We start from the raw sequence: 10,114 nt of genomic DNA on the forward strand, positions 1-10,114 counted from the left end.
ACACCCAGGGAAAATGATACAAGCAAGCTAGGCTTGACTCACTTTAGGATACTTTTGTAGTCCCCAGCTGTCGCGCAGGGAAAAATACAGAGTCGCCACCGAATTTTATTTATTCCAAAGGAAAGGGAAAATAACTATAAAACCCTAAATGAGAATGGTCTCACAACCAAGAGCAAATTCGAAAGTCGGTTATGCAAGGGGAAGGTATTAACACCCCTCACATCCATCGTACTCGATGGGAACCACTTGCTTGTATCAATGCATATGGATGTTGTTTATCTGTATGTTGCTTGCTATCAGTGAATAATATGGCAAGAGAAAATAAGTTTTAAGTTAGTGTGCTCACCAAGGATTGGGCCCTTGTGCTTACGTATCCTCATACGTGCAATGAGGAAGTCAGAGCTCTGTAGTTCCGCTTACAAGTAGAGTGTGTGTTTGGTTGTTTTTACTGAACAATGTTGACGTTCATGTGTTACTATTCACTTGCTTGTATACTCTATCATAGGAGAGGGAAATATTTACTTGTTTGCGATAAAGTGGATGCGCTTGGATCACACTCTAGCAGTTAAACATTACTTGCTCACACATGAAGGCTTAAGCGTTGTTCATGGTAGAACGAAGGTAACATGTCCTTTTTGAAAGGTTTGAAGAGAATGTACTGAGGCAAAAGATGATTTGATTTGTTAGGGTTGCTTTTAGTGTAGAGACAAGCATCAGACCCTTGGCTAGATACAATCAACAGTCTAAAAAACTGAAGAGTTGAGAGGACAATGTTATCCTAACCACTCTTTTTCATCCAAAAGAGATTTGAATTGTGAAAAAGGTTTGGAAATTCTAATCATTGGAACTTATAGGGAGACAAGTATCTGACCCTTGACTAAGTACGACCAACAATCAGAATACTTGGGAGTCGAGGGGACAATGGTATCCTAACTACCCTTTTTCTCCCTCATAGCACCGAGATCAAACTTGTTTGAATCATTAGCTGTTTTAAGGGGGAAGTCAAGTGTTGGGTCCTCAAGCTAGGTACGACCGACAACCCAAGTACTTGAATATTGTGTACAAGCACATACATCCCATTTTTGCATTCCGGTTTGTTATGAAAATGTTTTGAAAAAGGAACTTGACGTTGGATCAAATGTTTGAGTTTATATTCTGAAAGAGTGTGTGAAGAATGGAGGTAGGCAGATAGAGTGAGATTGAGAATAGAATGGAGAAGAGATGTGGATCATGGATCATAGATCATAGAAGGGATGGGAGATACTTGACATTGGATCAAGTACTCACGTTGTAATGGTGTGAGTTTTATTTGGAAAAACAACTTGACGTTGGATCAAGTGCCTTTTGTTTCTTTTTAAATGCTTTATTTTATTATTTTTCTAATCTTTTTAGTTTGCATGCATGATGAACTAATAAAGAAAATACCTAGGCTATTACATGTTCATGGGGTGGGGGACATGTGACCCACAATATTGGGATGTGAGTAATACAACATAAATGGAAATGAAAATGAATTAGACAAATATAAATCATGTACCATGCCTAAAACATACAAGAGACATGGTACTCCATAAAATACAAGTTAATTGAATGGGTTAAAGGCAATGGGATAACTTGTATAGTACTTGAAGCTCAAATCCACATGTGGACACAAACATGAACCAAAGTGAGTTAGTATGCATTAACAAGTGGATTAGAATGAATATTAAATGCTAAAACAAATGAATCATGAAATGCTATGATGAAATGCTGTAATGGTGTAGACAAAGTGATCATGATGAAAATAATGGACATAAATTGAGATACCATTTTCAATTTGGATCTAATAACCATAATCAAAAGAAATTGGACAATTAACATGAAATTAAAATCAAGACATGAACATGAATATGGCATGTGAAATTAAATCAATTCTTATTCTATATAAACATTAATTAGAAGTCCAGAATTAAAATGATTCATCACATAAAAAATTACATGGCTAAACTAATATTTTTAGAGGATTTTCAAATTTGGTTAGTAAAACAAAAACATGTTAATTTCTATGTAAATTCTACATGACATTTAATCATGAAAATTAAACTAACAATCAATACATTTTTAATTTTTCGAAACATGATAAAAAATTATTAAAGTCAATAAAAGAAATAAAATCATGAAAATATTGTAAAGAAAAAATCAAATAAAATCAATTATAATGAAAAAAAGGGCCAGGGGTGTAAATCTGGAAATGGGGGTAAAGTCCAGTAAAGGGCGTGTGGGCTTGGCTGCTAGGCCCACTTGAAATGGCCTTCTGGTTAAGGGGTGCAGGGATGCACATGGTGATGACGACAATGAATTTAGTGCTAGGCCCAACAGACTAAGCCCATCACAACTTAGTCAAAGGAAACAAAAAATGGGCATATGGGGAAATTGAGTCAGCAACTACCAAGTCAATGGCACACGTGGGGGTTTGTGATTGGATAGTAAAATTGGATTTAAAAACAAAAACACGCGCCACACCTAACCTCAGCTCAGGTCACCTCTTCAGGAAATCATCCACTATGGGCCACCGCGCCGGAAATTTCTTCCGGCGGTGGTGGTCATCAAAAACGAAAATTTGAACCATCAACCTACTCGTCTTGTTCTATTCTCTCTGAATCTTCTATTAATTTCATGGAATTCAAGCCCTAATCCCCTAACTGAAATGGATTGTCTAAAAACCCTAAGTGCAAGAACTTAAATTAAATGCTCCCTATGAGGAATCAGAGCCCAGAGGATTGGGGCTATGATTCCCCTAACTTCCCTATATATCTCAGTAACAAGAAGTTGAAGAAAAACGAAGGTTAGAAAAATCACCTTGCCGGAGAAGATGATCTGAGATAAGTCTCAGGTACACTTTCCTTCCTCTTTTCCTTTCGTTGTCATCAAATTCTTCTTCTTCTTCTCTTCTTCTTCTTCTTCTTCTTCTTCTTCTTCTTCTTCTTTTTTGAACACATGCAGTTGAGTGGTGGTGATTAATTTCGAGGATGAAAGGTTGAGTCTTTGAGGATCTGAGAGGTCCTAGTGAAGGTCTAGCTCAACTATTAGAGCTTCTAATGTCTAAGATCTACAACTATGGTAATGAGTGTGTAGTGAGGAAGATGAGAGTGTTGAATCTGAGTTGAAGGTCGTTGAGAGAGAATTGTGTGGATTGATTCAGTTCAGGTGATGAATGATTGTTTGGAGCTGGGAATGAATGGATCTAGAGTGAATGATTGGAGAGCCCAAGATATTGATCGATGAAGAGTTTATATAGGTGGTTAGAATTTGTATTTGTGCCAAAATTCTGTTATGGAAGTTGTGAAATCGAGGCAATGTTAATTAATTATGTAATTGAGTGGTTGTAATTACTTTATAAAGTCAGTTTGTTAGATTGATCTGGTTAGCCAATTAAAACAACTAGGTTGGTTAGTGTTTGAATTTAGTTAATTGAAATATGGTAGGTTAGTTTAATTGGGGAATTTTAGTCAGGGGTTTGCATTACTTGACTTCGAGGTTTTGCACTTGTCCTGATATTACTCTATATGATGTATACATGTGTGTTTGTGTTGGTTAATTTTGGTAAGTATTTGTGCAACCCTGACTTTGGTTTTATGCATTTCGCATGGTTCTGCAGAATTCTTGGCTTGGTGAGATGCAGGGTGTTTGCTGGCTATGAAAGGATTATCTTGGATCCAACTCAGTAGTCATCTGGACTGTTAGCATGTTTGCACCACCTATTATGAAATGCATAACCATGTTTGCCTTGGTGTTGTTTTTAGTGCATTGAGATGATTGATGTGAATTGTTATTGTAATTTGTTGCAGGATTATAGCAAGGTTCCAAATTGTAAAGCTTGGTCTGTTGTAATGTTGCCCTGAACTGTCATGGTGAAGGCTGTAACACCCCGATAATAATATGTATTTATTTAAATTAAATTAATAATATGTTTATTAATTTAATTAGAATATTTGAATTATTATTATTATTATTTTGGAATAATAATTATTGGGATAATTATTTAGTGGAATAATATTATTGGAGTATATAAGTTGGAATAATAAAAAGTCCCAATTTTTGGAAAAAGGTTTTCACGTGAAAGGGGAAAAGAGGCAGAAAGGGCAAAAAGAGAACCAGAGAACGAAGGTTGAAGGAAGGAGAAGCTTGGAGCTCAGAGGCTGCCGGATTAACTCAGGTAAGGGGGGTTTATCATCGGTTAAAGGGTATTATATGATAATATGTACTGGGTAGTAATAACCATTGGTTGTATCTCTGATTTGATTGATGCCTGATGAATTTGTGAAATATTGGATGAATGAAATTGGATGATAATTGAAAAGAATTCGTAGGAATTAGAAGAGATAATGTTAGGATTGGTGAAGATGAATAGGATATGATTCGTGTAGATGATATGGACGATTATTTTGTGTAATTTGGACTGTGGAAGGTTGGATCGGATAGGTTTCGTAACAGAGAAAGCCATAGCAGATCTGAGAGTTCTGGTTTCTGGTCATACGCGTATGGCACTAGGCAATACGCGTATGAGCTGGCTGGTACGCGTATGGGGGGAAGCCTTACGCGTATGGGTGGAAAAGATGGCATTTTTAACGTGAATTGGTCTCTGTTGGTACGCGTAATGGGAAGTTGTTACGCGTAGCGTACGCGTATGGGATAGGTGGTACGCGTATGAGTTGGGCGAGGAAATGCGCAATACGCTTAAGAGAGTAGGCATTACGCGTATGGAGTTGGCCAGGTTTGGGCAATACGCGTATGGCATGGACAGTACGCGTATGGGCAGAGTTGGGATTTTCCTGAACTGTTGTTGTGCAGTTTTTGGTTGTTTAGGCTGAGTGATGTACTTAGCTGAGATATGATGTTGTAGGGATCATTTCCCGTTGTTTTGAGTGGTATAGGTATTAGTAGAGTGTGCTAATACTGTGTTTGATTATGTGGCATGATATGATATGCTTTTGTGATTAATTATGTTGATAATGTGTGATGGTTTACATGATGATGTGAATGTATACATGTGTGAATAGACTGTATTATGGCTTAGAGTGTGAGCATGTGTCTATTCTTGATTATTGTTGATGTTGCATTGCTAGGTGATTAGCATGCATGTTGTGGCCCATTTGGGGTGGTAGCTAATTCCCATGGTGAGGAATTAGTGAGTATATCATTTGATTGTTGTTGTTGATGTTTGCATGCTAGGTGATTAGCGTGCATTTCATGGCCCATTTGGGGTGGTAGCTAATTCCCATGGTGAGGAATTAGTGAGTGAGTCACTATGTCTCAAATGAGTGGGACTAGTGAGCTTGGTAGCCGTGCCTGGATTTGGACGGTGAGGTTGAACTATATGTTCACAAATAGTCGGTACCGCATGCATAGAGTCTCATTGCATAATGAATGTATGGCATATGATATGAATGGATGTATTCCAGTATCATATGTGCGTTGTGTGTTGTGTTGTTAATGATTGAATATGATGGAGATTTGTACTGTTGAGTATGATGTTTGAATGGATATTACTGTTGCTGAATGCGTAGTCTAATTAGGGTGAATTAATGTGTTAATTACTTAGCATTACATGTTGTTCTATAATGCTTATTATATTGATTGAGGAACTCACCCTTACGCCTATTTTTCAGGTAACGAGGAATGAGTTGAGTAGAAGCTTATGCTTGGAGTCTAGAGTAGTTTCTTATGGGTCATGCTCTGATAGATGTAACATCGGGAGGGAATGTTTTAATTAATTTGATATTGGTTGTTGGATGATTTACATGTCTAGTGTTACATGTTTTACATTGAGTTGAATTTTATTCCGCTGCGAATTATGCAAAGAACCTTATTTTGATTAAATAAATGAGCATGACAGGATATTTTAATGATTTTTGTGAAATGATTGTGTGACACCCTTCGGGGCATAATTACTCTGATGAATATATGTGTATTTTAATTATAATAATTTGGGGTATTTAGAAGGGTGTTACATTAGTGGTATCAGAGCATAGTCGGTCGTGTCGAGTCGTAGTTATTCTGTTTCCCCTGTACGGGATAGGTGTTGTGTAACCCTATCAGTACTTATTGTTTTAGCTTGTTTGGGTTTTCAGAATAGAGATGGCTGGAAGAGGTAGAGATGATGCTGCAATTGCTGAGGCTCTGGGTATGCTAGCTGGAGTACTTGGAGGAAATCCGAATGTTATGGGAATGGGAGCTGCTCGTCAGTTGAGTGAGTTCCAGAAGAACAATCCTCCAATGTTTAAGGGAGCATACGATCCAGATGGTGCTCAGAAGTGGTTGAAGGAGATCGAGAGGATCTTCAGAGTAACTGAGTGTGCTGATAACCAGAAGGTCAGGTTCGGTACACATATGCTGTCAGAAGAAGCTGATGATTGGTGGGTTGCTACCCGCACTGAGTTGGAAACTGCTGGAAATGCTGAGATTACTTGGGCTGTGTTCAGAGAGAGATTTCTGAGGAAGTATTTTCCCGAGGATGTCAGAGGAAAGAAGGAGATAGAGTTCTTGGAATTGAAGCAGGGTAACAGGTCCGTTACGGAGTATGCTGCTAAGTTCACAGAGCTGTCGAAGTATTATACTCCCTATAGTGAGGCTGCTGGAGAATTTTCAAAGTGTGTGAAGTTTGAGAACGGGCTGCGCCCCGAGATCAAACAGGCTATTGGATATCAGCGGATCAGGGTGTTTTCTGATTTGGTTGACTGTTGCAGGATTTTCGAACAGGATTCCAAGGCTAGAGCAGAGAGCTATCAGCAAAGGGTTGATAGGAAAGGCAAGAATCAGATTGATCGTGGAAAACCGTATGCAGCTGGCAAAGGTTTCCAGAGGCAGAGTGGGATGAAGAGGCCTAGTGGAGGAGATTCTAGTGCTCCTGCTAAGTGCTACAGATGTGGTCAGGCTGGACATCGTATCCATGAGTGTACCAGTAATGAGAAGAAGTGTTTCAAATGTGGAAAAGGTGGTCATTTGGCTGCAGATTGCCGGTTGAAGACTGTGACTTGCTTCAACTGTGGAGAGGTGGGTCATATCAGTCCACAATGTCCTAAGCCAAAGAAAGAGAATCAGTCGGGAGGCAAGGTTTTTGCTTTATCAGGTTCTGAGACTTTTGCAGATGATCGTTTGATCCGAGGTACGTGTTATATTAATGGCTTTCCTCTTGTAGCTATTATTGACACAGGTGCGACTCATTCCTTTATATCCGTGGATTGTGCTGTGAAACTTAAGTTAGAGATATCTGAGATGTTGGGTAGTATGGTGATTGATACTCCTGCGAAGGGTTCAGTGACTACTACTTCGGTTTGTTTGAGTTGTCCTTTGAATATTTTTGGTAGAGATTTTGGGATAGACCTTGTGTGTCTTCCATTAGTGCAGATTGACGTTATCTTGGGTATGAACTGGTTGGTGTTTAACCGAGTTTATATCAACTGTTTTGATAAGACGGTGATATTTCCTGAGATTGAGGAAGGGCAGAGTTTGTTTCTATCAGCAAGGCAGGTGAATGAGGAAGTGGCAGATGGGTCGGAGTTGTTTATGTTATTAGCAACTTTGGAGGCTAAAGATAAACTGGTGATTGGCGATCTAGCTGTGGTGTGTGATTTTCCTGATGTGTTTCCGGAAGAAGTGAACGAATTGCCGCCAGAGCGTGAAGTTGAGTTCTCGATTGATTTGGTACCTGGTACTAGACCGATATCGATGGCTCCGTATCGTATGTCCGCTGTTGAGCTAGCTGAATTGAAGAGTCAGTTGGAAGATTTGTTGGATAAGAAATTTATTCGTCCGAGTGTGTCACCGTGGGGTGCACCAGTGTTGTTGGTTAAGAAGAAAGAAGGTACTATGAGGTTGTGTGTGGACTACAGACAACTGAATAAAGTGACGATCAAGAATCGGTATCCTTTACCGAGGATTGATGATTTGATGGATCAGTTGGTTGGTGCAAGTGTGTTCAGCAAGATAGACTTGAGATCTGGGTATCATCAGATACGTGTGAAAACTGAAGATATTCAGAAGACTGCTTTCAGAACAAGGTATGGACATTATGAGTATTCTGTGATGCCTTTTGGTGTGACTAATGCACCTGGAGTATTTATGGAGTATATGAATAGGATTTTCCATCCGTACCTAGATAAGTTTGTTGTGGTGTTTATTGATGACATTTTGGTGTATTCGAAATCTGAAGAAGAGCATGCTGAGCATTTGAGAGTGGTTCTAGAAGTTCTACGAGAGAAGAAATTATTTGCTAAACTATCCAAGTGTGAATTTTGGTTAGAAGAGGTTAGTTTTCTTGGTCACGTGATTTCAAGAGGTGGTGTTGCTGTTGATCCTTCTAAGATAGAAGCGGTATCTAAGTGGGAAGCTCCGAAGTCAGTTTCTGAGATAAGGAGTTTTCTTGGACTTGCAGGTTATTATAGGAAGTTCATTGAGGGATTTTCTAAGTTGGCGTTACCGTTGACGATGTTGACTAGAAAGGGGCAAGCGTTTGTTTGGGACTCAAAATGTGAAGGAGGTTTCCAAGAGTTAAAGAGAAGGTTAACTACTGCTCCTATTCTGATATTACCGAGTTCGTCGGAACTATTTGAGGTTTATTGTGATGCTTCATTGTTGGGTTTAGGTGGTGTGTTGATGCAGAATAAGCAGGTTATAGCTTATGCTTCGAGACAGCTAAGGGTTCATGAGAGGAACTATCCGACACACGATTTAGAGTTGGCAGCTGTGGTATTTGTTCTGAAGTTGTGGAGGCATTATTTGTATGGATCAAGATTTGAGGTTTTCAGTGACCATAAGAGTTTAAAGTATTTGTTTGATCAGAAAGAGCTGAATATGAGGCAGAGGAGATGGTTAGAGTTTCTGAAGGATTATGACTTTGGTTTGAATTACCATCCGGGTAAAGCAAATGTAGTAGCTGATGCATTGAGTCGGAAATCATTGCATATGTCTATGTTAATGGTTAAGGAATTGGATTTAATTGAGCAGTTTAGAGACTTGAGTTTGGTGTGTGAGAGTACTCACAATAGTGTTAAATTGGGAATGCTGAAGTTAACAAGTGGTATTCTGGATGAGATCAGAGAGGGTCAGAAATCCGATATGCTTTTGGTTGATAAGTTGACTTTAGTGAATCAAGGTCAAGGTGGTGAATTCAGAGTTGATGAGAATGGTGTTTTGAAATTTGGTAGTCGGGTGTGTATTCCGGATGTTACTGAGCTTAAGAAGAGTATTCTTGAAGAAGGACATCGTAGTGGCCTGAGTATTCATCCTGGAGCTACGAAGATGTATCATGATTTGAAAAAGCTATTTTGGTGGCCGGGAATGAAAAGAGAAATTGCGAGTTTTGTTTATTCCTGTTTGACTTGTCAGAAGTCAAAGATTGAGCATCAGAAGCCGTCTGGGCTAATGCAACCGTTGGCTATTCCAGAGTGGAAGTGGGATAGTATCAGTATGGATTTTGTTTCTGGTTTGCCGAGGACAAATAAGAATTTTGAAGCTATTTGGGTGATTGTGGATAGATTGACGAAGTCGGCTCATTTCATTCCGATCAGAATGGATTATCCGTTAGAGAGATTAGCCGAGTTGTATATTGAGAAGATTGTAAGCTTGCATGGTATTCCGTCCAGTATTGTTTCGGACAGAGATCCTAGATTTACATCGAAATTCTGGGAAGGTTTGCAGAGGGCTTTGGGAACTAAGCTGAGATTGAGTTCTGCATATCATCCGCAGACTGATGGTCAGACTGAGAGGACGATTCAGTCATTAGAAGATCTTTTGAGAGCTTGTGTTTTGGAAAAAGGAGGTGCTTGGGATTGTTATTTGCCTTTGATTGAGTTCACCTACAACAATAGTTTTCATTCGAGTATTGGTATGGCACCGTTTGAAGCTTTGTATGGTAGGAGATGTCGGACGCCTTTATGTTGGTATGAGTCCGGTGAGAGTGCAGTGGTTGGACCGGAGATTGTTCAACAGACTACGGAAAAGATTAAGATGATTCAGGAGAAGATGAGAATTGCTCAGAGTCGTCAGAAGAGTTATCATGATAAGAGGAGGAAGTCACTTGAGTTTCAAGAGGGAGACCATGTGTTTCTTCGTGTTACTCCGATAACTGGTGTTG

The sequence above is a fragment of the Lathyrus oleraceus genome, chromosome 3 (assembly GCF_024323335.1).
Source record: "Lathyrus oleraceus cultivar Zhongwan6 chromosome 3, CAAS_Psat_ZW6_1.0, whole genome shotgun sequence".
NCBI classification, from domain to species: domain Eukaryota; kingdom Viridiplantae; phylum Streptophyta; class Magnoliopsida; order Fabales; family Fabaceae; genus Lathyrus; species Lathyrus oleraceus.